The 14,959-nt window shown below is 40.0% G+C and overlaps 1 pseudogene; it reads left to right on the top strand.

Annotated features, from left to right (window-relative positions):
* The first annotated feature begins 3,943 nt into the window (after nucleotides 1-3,943).
* On the top strand, nucleotides 3,944-4,527 carry LOC115316939 (annotated as a pseudogene).
* The last annotated feature ends 10,432 nt before the right edge of the window (nucleotides 4,528-14,959 follow it).

Genomic DNA, 14,959 nt, shown 5'->3' with positions numbered 1-14,959 from the left:
CTTCCTTTGTTTGGGGGTGTTAATTCGACAATTATATGTGTGTCATTTTTAACAGTAATCCTGTATATCTTTTATTCTGCACTTAAAACTGTGAAATTTAAGCAAACATTCGGAGTTTGGCAAAGCTTGGGGGAGAACTAGAGAACGACACTCCTGCGACACTAAAGCCAGGTGACACAGCTGACACGTCATACAAAGGAGAATCTGCAAATTACTTCGAAAGTAAGTCACCACGAGATCCGTGCTTTGAATGCAGCATGGAAACGAGTTAAAGAAAGAACTGGACAATCGGCATTCAAACCACGGATATCGCGATGACTCATGTTTGCAGACTATTTTTGTGTGATGTGTAAGCAGTGAGATACGGGCATTAGATCGGCTGCCAACGTTCGGCTGTCCCTCTGAGTCTACTGGGATCTTTCTTTTCAGGTATCCTTCGCGTACACAGTTGTAGTTATATTTATCGTCGGATTGATAAGTCACATTTAGTCCTTTAAATGCTTATATTCTCGGTGACAACTTTCTGAGATAGTTCAGCAACAAGAAAAACATGTTTGGGTGGCTCAATAATGTGCACATGTAAAATGCGTAGTGCAACAATGTTTGAACTTTCAGTGAATACCGATCAGAGCTAATCCCTGACGTTGATAACTTGCGAAAATCACCTTTAGTTTTCATCTGAGCTCATGGCAGACGCCGGAAAAATAAAGGAGAGAAACTGCTTTACCCTCTCCAGCTTGAAATTAGAACAAGCTACCACGTGATGTAACGCTAATTATGTACCGTCAGTGTTCATTACAGCTGTGCACTTGGGTTGGCAAAAAGTAAAGCAAGGGTTGAGCTTCAGACATTGCTCGAGTTTGGCTATTCTGATCCTGATTGAACACGAGTCTTGACCCGAATGTTTGCTGAAGCTTACTGTCATGACCCGACTGCTCAACTCGGGCTCATGACAATCGAGTACGTCATGGTGTCACGTGACTTTCGTTGGGAAGTTGTGATAACATATGGCGTCACGCTGTTAATAACGCTAATAAATCTAGTGACGTCCTCAATTTAAGTCGACTTGCAGCCAAGACTCACATGACTACGTCACGGGGTCACGTGACATGACATTTATTGACAGTATTTATGACAGCATGAAGGCACTTGACCGCGGAAAACATGACTAATCATAGTGTTAATAAAAAATCGCCAGGAAAACCAACAGTTTCTCATACATTGCAATTCGGTATATGAAAACTTTACCACTGCATTTAAATACAAATTCCAATTTTTATTTCTTAGATATTCATTTTGTAATCACAAAAAAATTACCGTCAACCGTTTTGAACCGGTTACCACTATATTTTTCCGGTTCAGTTCCGGGTCAGTTCCAAGATGGCGGCACCGCTTTCGGTTCGGTTCAGTTCGGGTTCGGCTAAAAATAACGGTTCGGTTCCGGTTTTCGGTTTGGTTTGGTTCCGGTTCGACACTTGCCACCACAGCAAATGCTTCCTGTGGAACTCGCAAAATAGGCAGTCGATAATAGGCAATAAGGAGAATGTGAAATAAAACTACATAAATGTACCACGCATGACACGCCTGCCATGAAGCATATTCTGACCTATACAGCATTTCCAGCATTGTTCGTCTATTTAAAATAAAATTAATCAATTAATATTTGTATATTCGAAACTACATTCTCCAGGGCTATCATTACTTATGAACTTGATAAAATAAACCTCATCTCAGGCTCTTTGTGAAGGGCTGCAGTGGGTATCAAGACAAGTCTTCTATCCTTATTTCGGGAAAAAAAGAGCTCATTGTTATAATTCTTATGCAAATTAGAATACCACTTTGTAAAATTCGCATTGTTTTGGAAGACGAAAACTAGAGAAATCGCATTACCAGAATGTCGCCCGTAGTTTATCAGTAAATCAAAAGAATTTTTATGTCGCACTGTCTAGCCAAAGCCAGTAGCGAATCGGTCTACCCAGAGCGATCCGTGGTACCTTGTAGTGGTACACACGGTTGAGTATATTTTTATAAAGCACAAATGAAAAGTAATGATTCTGGTAAAAAAAAGCACGAAACATTCGCTTTAAATAAAACATATGTATGTCTTGTAAAGTGTAAATAATCGTTTCGCTCTCTTATTTTTTGTTCCAGTGCGAAATCTAATTTTAATGACACCTTTGATAGAGCGGCGGCAGTGCTGCAAATTGCCAAAAGTGCAAATAATTATTGTTCGCATCTGCAATATCACCATTCATGTACTGTAGAAATTCAACATAAGTATGCAGTAAAAATCATGAAAAATGAGGTGTTAAATGTTTCCACAACCAACTACTTTTTGAATTCGCGCGGGAGAGGTGCATTACTGAATGAATTATATAATAAGGAGCCACATTTCATGGTTTGGATTAAATAGGCTACGGCGCGGCACGTGTTTTGGCATCCAAAGATCTATGCACACACATATATTTTCAGGATATTATAAGTACGTTACAGTTTGGCAATCGCAGGGTTACCGATACGGATTAAAAACTATACCACTTGAGATATATAAAATGTACAAATGGTGCTCCTTATGAGGAAAGCTAGATGAAGTTGGCAGGACAACCACGAACTATCAATGGCACTATACTATACAGAAAAATAAAATGTCGTTTGTAGTATCTTGAAGAAAAAACACAAAATTATCATATTCCTTTATGCCTCTGCTTAGCCGTCTTTCTTTATTAGCTCAGATAAACATGGAAAATGAGAAATAATACGCTAATATACCTATTGAAGTAAAACATCAGGAAAAATTGTTGTGTTTTTTATGTGACACCAGATATTTTTCACCCTTGATTTAAGACATTTTCAGACCAGGGCTCTGGGTCTGGCGTCACACTAGTGCTTAATATCCTGGTGATATATTGGCTTTCTTGTAATCACGACGTTGTTTAGGAGGATTGTGTAGTTGTCGTAGAACTAGGTTTTGGTTTAGCCTGACCTCTAGCTGTTACGGAAAAAGGTGTCTCGCGCCTTGTTCTCAATCCAAAAAAGGAATTGGAGGTCTACAAAATATTCATGCGACTCAACATTAGAAAGAGTCGCAATATTAGCGATTTTCGAATGAAACCAGTCAACTTTGTCACTGACACAATTGCACCGTACCTCGCAGATATATTTAACCTCAGCTAGCTTGCGGTGAGCTCCACGCAAATATGAAACTTGCCAAAGTTACTGTGATTCACAAAGGAGGTGATGTACACCTAATGACCAACTATAGGCCAATATCCATCCTGCCAATTTTTTTCTAAGGGACTAAAAACCCTTACTAAAACTCACGTAGAAAGTTCTCTTAATTGACATGAAATAATAACTGACGCCAAATTTGGTTTTAAAAAGGGAAGGTGGACAGAATCAGCGCTCTAACTCCATAAAGAAATAATTCTAAATAAAATTCAAAACAAGCTTTTAACACAAGGTATTTTTATTGATTTTAGTAAGGCGTTTGACTGCCTCAATCATCAAATACTTCCTTATAAATTAAAGTGTTATGGAATATGTAGTGCTGCACTCTCACTCTTGGATTCTTATCTCTAATCGCCAGCAGTGTGCCAGAATCGACTGGCGATCTTCTTCTCTAAAAGCCGTAACCTGGGGCGTGCATCAGGGTAGCATGCTGGGCCCCTAGCTCTTTAACATTTTTTTTATAAGCGACGTGATAAAGGTTAGTACTTTTGCACAGTTCGTAATATATGCCGACGACACCAGCCTGTTCGTGTCGGGCGTAGATGCAGAATGTTTAATTATTAAGGGGAACGATATTCTCGCGCAATTCGGCAGATGCTCTGAAGTAAATTGCCTTAACATTAATGTAAACAAAATCAAGGCACTCGTATCTCGGTCATTGAATAAGTACGTTTCCTTCACTAAATTCCTTACCTAAAGTGGTACAGTAATCAATATAGTTAAGCACCGCAAAACGCTGGGCGTAATTTTCTCTGAGCATCTGTCGTGGGATCCCATATCGATAAATTGGTCAGTAGGTTGCACAGCGTCATCGGCATTATTAGAAAAGGCCGCTGAATATTGCCTGTTAACAGTAACCTCATCATTTATCATGCCCTTTTCTGGTCTTATATAAATTATTCTCACCTCCTGTGGGGTACAACAATAACTTCAAATTTAAACAGAATACTGTTACTTAAAAAAATACTACGCACCATCGCGGATGTGCACTACTTATATCACACTAAATTGCTTCAAGATTATTGCCATTACAAATATGTAGTGTTTCGTCGTTTGTATGCTTTCGCTTTCTGAACAAATGAATTCATTGAATTTCTTAGGCGCACCTCGGACTTGAATAAAAAGGAAATCTCAATCAGTATGCGCTACTGTAGGATATTGTACCTTCCACATTTCCGCACGAGTCATGCTTTGCAATCCCTTCGCCATATGTAGCCTTCTCTACTCAACAGGTACCACCTAGAAAACACAGATATATACTCTCTCACTAGAGCTGAATTGTATATGTGTTTTATCTAACGCGGATGTCTCTGTATGACATTTTTCTTTTTCTCGCTTACGCATGACATGCTTGCTGTCGAACGTTCTTGCATTCTCACTTGTTTACTCTGTTTATTGTTACTAAAGTACATGCCTAGTTGGTAAGAGAAATTCTATATGTTGTATAACGAGTATTTTCAATGTATAACACTTTTCAGCCAGATTGCTATACTTGTTTTGCTTTAGGGCCCCAGACCCAGTCAAGCTACCATATGGTAGCTTTTTGTCTGGAAGCCCGCCACAGTAAATTGATAAAAATAAACATTTCATTTCATTTTATTTTAACTACTATAAAGACACGAAAACAATTTAGGCAATAATTATGTTTTAATTTCTACATTATTTAACAGAACTTATCATTTTCAGAAGCAAATGACATTTTTTACTTCTTAGTGACGATGGAGCTGCTCCAGAAGTTTGAGTCTCTTCCTTTAACAATCCTTAAAAATTAAAATTGTTTTTTTTCAAACTTTACAAAATTTTATAGGAGATTATTGTAGACTTGTACATATTTTAACTTAACTTATATTTGCAAAGCACCTTGATTGCTCTTTCTGAGACGTCGCAGCTTGCTCGTTTTCTCCGTGGTAGTGGCAGATGCTACTCGCTTCTTCAGCGATCAGTCCGCTCTTGGCCGTTGTCTGCCCTGCATAGGCTGGAAGGAACCTGTAACCAAAAAAGCACAAGCTTAACTTAACATGTGCTGACCATCAACATAACAAATGTTGCCGACTTTATCCTATTTATGGTTCGCCTTGCAAACACGGTGGGGAGTGGACATTTCTCGAAAAGTGAAACGAAAACAGTGTCTTCAAAGGAATACCAATATTGATTTAAGACATAACCCAAGACTAGGAAAAAGACGAAAGACACCACAACACACAGTGTCTATGTGTGTTCTATTATCCTTCGCCTTTTCCCCATTCTCGGGGGATTGTCTTGAATTATGTTAAAGCTTCACCAGCCCTTTTGCGCTCTAACATTTTGTTCACCAATATTGTTATTATACATATGATAAAAGGCATAATGCTTCTTAAAGGAATGCTGCAACAAAATTGGATTCCCTGCATTACTAAATAAATAACGTGGTTGCCTAAATGCAACCACGTTCTGGTCACACCACGAAAACACAAAAAAAAATTGCTGGAAAATATATAAAAAACATTTTTTTTTTCAAACAAATGCTTCTCAGAATATCCCCTTCAAGGCCAAGGCTACATGGGGGATGGCGTGGTTGTGAGCTTGGCGACTTAAAGGCGTATGTGTCTTACAGCCTGGTCGTTGGAGTTGCCCCCCCCCCCCCCTCTCCACTCCCCCCCCCCCCCCCGCCTTCCCCACGAATTCAATAGGCACGAGAGGAAAGGGAACTCCGGTTCAGCACAGTTAGGCAGTGCTCGCGTACACGCAGGTTACCGCGGTGTTTCCGTTGAGTGGTTCTGCTTGTATGCGGAGTGAGATGTAACAATATTTGGGGCATTCATTTAAATTTTTGCTTCGGTATTTCTACGAGTTAAACGTCGGTGTCCCCGAGATATGGCCAGAAGTTAGTTGACATTTAGACAATAAAATTGCTGCTAGAATTTCCTTGTGGTGCCCTTTTACAAGATAAAACAAAAGAGCAGAGCACACCCGCACTTTCGAACGTTCATATCAAACATCATGTTTAGAACTCTCTACTCTTGTGCTCTAGTTTCCTCTTTGCTTGCCAGTAAAAATCTAACAGTATTGTTTCGCGATCTCGGTAACCCTGTAAAGTAAAAGACAGTGCTGAGGAAACAAATGTGATCAAGAATATCTGAAATTTGAAAGCGTGACAAAATTGACAGCTTATTTAAAGCTTTTGAAAAAGCAGACCAAAGAAAACGGGTAAAAACTGTAGCATACTTCCATCGCTGTATGCAAATTTAGAAAATTTGAATTTATATAAATATCTAGCAATTTGCTATGGAAACTATAATTTGCTTCCCTCTCGCACAATTGTTTGGTGAAAGATGCAACAACCCTTTAATTCTTAAAGTCGTGTGCAGTTTCAACATGCTAAAATCAAAATAAAGATCAAAATAAAGCCGGAGTGGTATATGAAAGTTGTCCTCTTTTTGAGAAATGTCTATAAACCTTGGTTCACATCTACAGCAAAGAGCTAAATTAAGATTAAAGCAGCACTGTCTTGAACCTAACTTAGAAATGCCATAGCAATGTGTCAGTGTCCTACTTTAAAGAAAGCGCAAAATCAACACTATTCCCAGCACTTGCTAATAGTAGCGATGTACTGCCGGGCCCCGAATCCCGGTGAAACTTTAAGAATGACCGTTTAAATCGGCTTAATAATGCTTTGCGCTAGGATGTCCCGCAGAGGTGCCTGATGGTTCTGGAAGCATCGCATGAAAATCGAAAAAAAAAGAGCTAACTTACCCAAGTCAAAAGTAAAGAAAAAAACGGTAACTTCTTTTGTCTACCTAGGTGCCCGTGTGCTAAATACGCGCCCTCTGACTGGTTCAATAACTGACAGATGGCAGCAGCGACTTACCGCAGCTCAGTAGTCGCCCGGTTGCTCCAAAAGCAGACATGTAGCTGGAAGAACTCTACAAACCATCGTATTAGCTTTGTCCATTTCATATGAGTTTTCGAGCGAAAATAAGATAACGTACTGACATTAATAGCATCTAAAAGTGTACACCGTTTGTGACCTGAAAAGGTTCTTTGCTTTTGGGTGACCGGGTGTCCACTAATCTGACGTAAGCAGCCGGGGTCGATGTCGCCATGTGCCGGTTTTTGCGTCAATAACAGAGTTCACAGTTACCATACGGAGCAGTGGGTAGAAAAAAAACTGTTTTCGTCTTTTTAGCTTTTACTTAGAGATTTCTTTTTTTTAATTTTGTTTGAATTATTCCACCAGATTCAGGAATCCGTGGGAAATCGTAGCGTGATCCATAACCAAACCAATTTATGTGGTGTCATTAAATTCTCCACTCAGATTCAGGACCCCAGAGAAGAGCTCTAATGTAGCCGTGAACAGGCGTTAAAGCATAATCAATATCAGGATGAATATCAAAACCTTTATTTGGTAGTGCAAATCATGCAAATAATTTCATATCCTCGAGTCGTAGTCAATTATGACTTATGATTTATGCAAATATTTTATATCCTCGTGTCGTAATTCCACTAAAGAAAAATATTATACATACCAACAGGATCGTATCAACAACGCACATGAATCTTGGTAGTATCAAACAGCAACATATCCTCTAGAAGTAGAGCATGAATGTCTCTGATAACTGCCTGGTTCAGTTCTCTAGCTGCGCGAGGGCCGCGAGCCCCCTCACTCTAACATTGCTTTCAGCATTTCATCCTAGTACTTGGGCCACAAGTTGCACTAGCACGCTTGCACCACAAGCTAAGGAGTTGAAGGTCCACCTCTGAAAATAGAAGTCATAAAAGAAACCCTATCACATAATAAACAGCAAATAAAAAAAAATTATACAAACAATTAGAGCGCTGCTTTGCAGATTCATCTCAACCACCCAAGCATTTTGAAGACCGACAAATCTTGGAGCACAGTCATCCTTATTCAAAATGCAGGCATCTTAGTGTGGTTTACAACCTGATAACTTTGAATCAAAGCAGTTCACCCACTCCTGAAATGAGCACCGTCCCATAATTATCTGTATGAATGCGGATTCGCCGTCTTGAATCATTTCTGTGTAGTGCAGGGGTCTAAAACTCATTCCAGCGTGAGGGCCAGATAGCCCAACACCAACAGGACGATGGCCAACGGAGGCAAAAGAGGGCGGGGGGGTCGTATTTTTATATTTCGGGGAAAAACAAACTAAAAAAGCAGCATTAGTGTATTAGGTTGCAAAGCAGTTGGCTGTCCTAGCGGCACCCCAGAAAATGTTTAGACAAGAAACTGTAACCTTTCTGCTTTTTTTGAGCTCATCGTTTTGAACACTTTAGTTCTTGTTTGCATACACGACTAGTTTGGGATCAAGTCTGACGTATAAAAAAGTAAAAAAAAACACCATACAACAGTACCCGCAGTTTTCAATAGAACGAGAGCAAGCACACAATCCTTGTCCTATCGCAAAATTTATCACGCTCAATAGGCATAACAAAATATCCGACGTGTGTCTACCTCAAATACTGTAGTCGAGGTACTGTATTTCAAATACTTTTTTTTAAATATCCTGGTATCTTTAAAATACTTTTTTTTAAATATCCTGGTATCTTTAAAATACTTTTGACTAAAAGCATTTCATATATTATTTTGATTACATTTCTAAGTATCTGTTGCTAACCTAACCTAACCTAACCTAACCTAACCTAACCAAATCGTGTTGCCAGCTCCGATAATCTATGGTGGCTTAGATTGAGCTCGTGGAAAAATCGCTTTCATGCCAATTGTGACTCGTATTTTACCCCAAAGTGCGTACAATCATGGCTTTCGCCTCGCCTACCTAAAGGTGCCTTTTGTTTCCCAGGGTTTCTCCCAAAAAATCCTCAAACATAAGAGGTTGTTTTACAGAAGTAAAGGTTGCTACCCTGAGGCGCAACACGGAAGGGAAAACGGTCCGCCACAGCACTGCAGACTTCAGTGTCAAGAAAATAACAAGCGGAAGAAAATCAGAAGCGGACACAAAATAATACATTTTTTTATTTCGCTTGTAAATTTAACCGCGCTACGGGAAAGCACCGAGTTTTTTTGTTTTTTTTTTTGTCGTCAGTTAGGTATTTTATTTTCTCGTGAACACTGTCTGCAGGCGAACATTGATCAGGAGAGAACAGGACAGGAAACAAAATATGAGCAGGATGACCTCTCGGAATACCAGCAAAGAGTACCCCAACGTTAAGTGCCTTTCTGGACGCAACCTACTTGAGGAAGGTGCTACCACTGCTGAGGCTAGTATGTAGGTTCTCTTTGTTATCTATTCAATAATTTTTGTATTCCAAGTTTGTTTATAGTGAACTACCTATATAGGGAATATAGATTGTATTTAAACGATGCGTCTAAGGTGCGCCATATGACGTGATACTCAGCGATGTCACTATAACAAAAGCGGCATATTTGTTTTGTTTCAGATATGTTTTGCAACAGGTATCAGAGATATCCTGCTCCTTGTAGTTGGACTGCATAAAATAGCCCTACGGCGATTTCCGTTTTGTTCCTTGTTTTGCCGTCTTGCGCTGTTGCGTTCTAATAAACCATTCCGGTGAACCAGATTTGCACAACTGCATAATTGTCTTTTGCACTGACGTCGATAAATATTACGCAATGCGCTAGTATCTTCAAAAGTAATTAAATCATATTTCTAAGTATTTGTACTTTAGTGATGATACTTTACAATGAAGGCAACTTGAGTAGTACTTTCAAAACGTCATGAGGCAGGTATTTAGTAACTGAACTTGTATACGTATATCGAGTCTTTTGTCGAACACTGCAAAATATTCCTGCACATGGCCGTCATTGCTTTTCGAAAAATTTTTCTAGGAGCTGTAGTGAAAAAAAAATTATTTATTCTTAAAGGGCGACTCCGGCCAAACCTCAAAATGAGATGAATTACTGGTATCGCTGTAGTGACACAAAATATTACATCCGTGGGACACCGCGTTCTACATTATTGCCGATAATAAAAATGCGACCCGCCGCGAGCCGCTGCTCCTTAGCTGGCGCCCAGCGGGTTGCGGATCGCTAAAGCAAAATTGTGCCGCGACGTCAGTATCGTTCTTTTTTTTTTTCTGCTGTCCGGGCGTTGCGAGGAGTGCGCTTCTTTGAGCCGCTACCACCGTTACTTCGGCTTTTGATTAGCGTGTTTAGCCACTGCTTTTATCTGTAGCCCGTGTAGCTTCGGCATAGCCTTTCGTTCGTTTGGGGATTTGAGGGGATATGCAGCCAAGCTTTGCCAGTGCACTAAACGTGTCGCGAATCTTTCACAGGAGCATCGCCCACCCTTGAGCGAGCATCGTCTGTTGCCGGCCGAGCAAAGTTTTTGTTTGCCACGTGCCAGAACAATCTCTATCGGCATCTAGTCAGCCGAAGCCACGTCACCACCTCGTGACCTCGTCAGAAGGCTACAAAAGGGATCGGCAGGACTGCCGCCTCGGCATTTGCAGCCAAGCTTTGCCAGTGCACTAAACGTGTCGCGAATCTTTCACAGGTGTGTACACTTGAGTAATTCCTTAGTCCTTGCCGTATTTTGTTTAGTTACTTTGGCTGCAAATCCCATCCGAGTGTATAAATGGGTGTTGACGTTGTGACGTACCGAATACGAGTCGGAAGGTTCTCGCCCTGCTCGAAAAGAAAGTCTCTCCAGTTATCACAAAAACAGTTCAACATTTCTGGCTTGGGTGCATTTAGTCATTTCAAAATCTTCGCTCTCCTGACTGTACTTTTTCTACTACTTTCTTCAGCAGGTGGCGTTGAGCTAAACCCAGGTCCCCTAACGCTGAGAAAATAGATAAACTGCAAGAATACATTGATAGTCTGATAGCAAGTAGCAATCAAAACCAGAGGGAAAACATGTCCAAATTAAACTAAATCAACAAAGGTATTGCAGACCTGAGCTCTCGCGTGTCTAGCGTGGAAGTCAGAGTTGAAGAAATCGGCCAAATAATGGAAAACCTGGCTAACGTCACCGAAACACTTGGTATAGTGGAGCGGGAATCTGCGAGTGCGCATGAACAACTTTCTGGGCTAAGGAACTCTCTGGATGACATGAATGGGCAGATGCGCAGAAACAATCTAATCTTTGGCGGTCTGCCGGAACGCGAAAACGAAACCTGGAGTGACACAGAAAAAGCGGTGTCCACCTTAATCAAAGAAAAAACTGACGCTTAACGTTGGCGAAATAGAAAGAGCCCATCGACTGGGGCCAAAGCGTCTAGGTTCAAACCGTCTAATAATTGCCCGCTTTCTCAGCTTCAAAGCCAAAAATAACGTTCTCCGAAACGCTGTCAAATTAAAAAAAAACGTGTCGCCGAGGGTATGGGTTTCGGAGGATTTTTCGCCGAGAGTACGTTTTGAAAGAAAAAAATTGCTGGATTTTCCCGCCCGGTTAAGGGATCAACATATTGGGTACAAACTTTCGTTCGATAAACTGCATGTTGGTAATGAAACGTATGTGTAAAACTATGCTACCGAAACTGTCGCACCTGTTATAAGGCCACCTGAAATTGTCCATGCAAACGTCTGACGAAACCGGAATGTACGTCAACGTTCTGTTAATCCAACATTGTTGTTTTTTGTTGTAAATCTCCGTAGTTTACTTGCAAAGCAAGATGAATTTGAGTACATTATCGCCTCTTGCAAACCTGACCTAATTATTGAAACTGAAACTTGGTTGACGTCAAGCGTCGACAACAAAGAGTTAACACTGAACAAATCATACAACATATGCCCCTAAAGACCGCCTAAATGCAAGGGGCAGTGGTGTACTCATTGCAGTTGAAGCTAATTTAAAATGTACGTTAATAAATTATGACACGCTTCTTGAAACGTTGTGGATACGTTTACAGCTGGGCTTTCGTAAAGTTTTAATCGGCGCATGTTATTGTCCGCCGAGCACAAACCCCAGCGAATTTCATGATGCCAGTTGTCTGGGGCACTTAACGGCAGGTTACCCAAACGACCACATAATATTAGCAGGCGACTTCAATTTTCCTGGTGTAGACTGGTCCCTCATTTCACTGTGCAAATCCGTGTCACTGCAATGATTTTCTTGCCTTGGCTAACTGTTTCGGGCTGCACCAACAAGTTACCACCACTACCCGAGGGAATGCGGTCTTAGACCTATTTTTGTTAACAAACCTGACCAAGTAAGCACAATAAATGTCCTAGATTTCATCAGTGATCATGCGATTATTCACGTGGAAACTACCTTTACCTCCGAAAACCGAGCAAAGAATCGCAAGACAATATTTAGCTACGCTCGGGCAAATATGGAAGTTATGAATATCTCGCTAAACGTATTTTTAGAAAAATTTTTGCCTCATTATCATGATCACTCCGTCGAAGAAAATTGGACCCCATTCAAACGCGAAATTTGGAATTTGGTGTCAACTAACATTCCTAAAATCAATATCGCATCCAACCATCTCTCACCCTGGTTCACAAATTCCCTCAAATGTATGTTGAACAATAAGAAGAGGTTGTTTCAAAAAGCAAAAAGAACTAACAGAGACGATGATTGGCTCGCGCATAGTCTTCGGTCAAAAATATAAAAAAAAGATAATTATAAAGGCAAAAAAGGAGTTTTTTGGAGTCAAACTGACACATATGTTAAGAAACGATCCTCGTACGTTCTGGAAAGTATTAAATCCTAGTGAAACTCGAAGTAATTTGTTGTTCACAAACGAAGAGGGTGACAGCTTGTCTGATAGCGATGCGAGTCATATGCTGAATAGCTTTTTCTCGACGGGATTTACTCAAGAATCATTCCCGCTTCCTTCGCCACCGGAGTCTCAATTTGCACCCATGTCTCCCATTTTATTCACAAGTAGTGGCATTGCTAAATTTATTGATAAACTACCGTCTCACTGCGCCGCCGGCGATGATGCCATATCTTCAAAGATTCTAAAAATGTTAAACCACTCGGCCTCTGTTCTTTTATGTCTGCTATTTCAGCAAAGTCTCGATACTGGCACTGTTCCAACTGACTGGGGCTTCGCTATCGTCAAACCAATCTTCAAATCAATCAATCAATCAATCAATCAATCAATCAATCAATTTTATTTACATCATCATCAAATAGTGATGTGGGTTGCAGAAGCAAAAAGTCAAAACAGTTTTGACTTGACAAGGCCTCTGCAGCCTTACAATTGGCATACGGTAACAAACAACAGCAACCGGGGAAAACAAGCAGACAGCGACATGGGAAAAAAAAATAAAACACTTATATACTCTATTGCTGTTAGAGGAAGGATTTGACCTCTAACACAAAGAACGAAAAGAAACGACAGCATCTAGTGACTGGATGTATACAGGAAACAAAAATATATAAACCGGATGCATTTACAGCTCACAAAGACAATTTATTTTTTATTTGTGAAAACAAAGTTCTCGAATTTCATTGAGATGTAGCTTTTCAATGTTTGACAAATTTTGTTTTTCAACTTTATTTAAGACAAGTGGAAGATTATAGCTTAACATTTGAAACCCGTAGTTCGTGCGACTAAATGGAATTTTCCAGCGCTCCCTTTCCCTAACGTCATAAGGTTTAGAATTGGGCATTAAATTTGAAATACAGGTAAAAAATGGTGCATTACATCGGAGGGTGGATCTATATCGTGTGGGGAGTGTAAATTCATACGAATCAAGAATAGATGTTTGATGCAGCTCTTTAAACAGAGGACGAGTGTGTGTGTCAAAAGACACATTTCGTATAATGCGGACAGCCTTTTTTTGAAGAATATGTAATTTATTTAGGTTGGACTGGCTTGTAGTGCTCCACACCAAGCTACAGTAATTTAATAGAGGTTCAAAAAGAGCTTTATATATGAGCAATTTTAAACGACAAGGCAGTATATTTTTAAACAGGTACAATTTTCCCAGCACTTGTGAAAGTTTTTTTAGCTATATTGATAATATGATCATTCCAAGACAGGTGGTTGTTAAAATAAACTCCAAGCGTTTTCACATTTTGAACGAGTTCAATTTGAGAGAGGCCAAGAACAATATTAAAATTGGAACTAACATTTTTATTCTTAGGTCTGAAAAGGACCGCCTTGCTTTTGCTCATATTAATTTCTAACGAGTTTACTACACTCCATTCATATAGCTTCTGTAGTGTGGTGTTAGTTTCATACACCAGTTCCTGTATCTCCTGTAATCTGGCATCAAGTCTGACCCTTCCAATTATCGGCCTATCTCCCTCACTAGCGTTTCATGTAAGATCATGGAACACGTCATTTTTACAGCTATTATGTCCCACCTCGACGGCAAGGACTTCCTTTTTTCAGATCAGCACGGCTTGAGACAAAATAACTCATGCAATACTCAACTATTTGAATTCATCACATATTTGCACTTTAACACTCATGCTGGCACCCAGACTGATGTTATCTTCATCGACTTTGCAAAGGCATTTGGTACAGCTCCCCATTGTCGCCTACTTTTAAAATTGTCCCATCTTCAAATAGACCCATCTATCGTGGAATGGATTGCAGCGTTTTCGCGTGGTAGAACCCAATCAGTAAAGTTAAACGATACCCTTTCCTCAAAACTTCCCGTGACATAAGGCGTTCCTCAAGGTAGCGTAAATTGTACCCTCTTGTTTTTAATTTATATCAATGATCTTCCATCCACCTTATCATCAACAATCAAGTTGTTTGCAGACGATTGTGTTTTATATCGAAAAATAAGTAGTCCAAATGACAGTTGTGCTCTGCAAATTGACCTTGAAAAAATTAGTAATTGGTG

The sequence above is a fragment of the Ixodes scapularis genome, unplaced genomic scaffold (assembly GCF_016920785.2).
Source record: "Ixodes scapularis isolate PalLabHiFi unplaced genomic scaffold, ASM1692078v2 PGA_scaffold0__279_contigs__length_252992795, whole genome shotgun sequence".
In the NCBI taxonomy this organism is placed as follows: domain Eukaryota; kingdom Metazoa; phylum Arthropoda; class Arachnida; order Ixodida; family Ixodidae; genus Ixodes; species Ixodes scapularis.
This window is presented reverse-complemented; position numbering and strand designations above follow the sequence as displayed.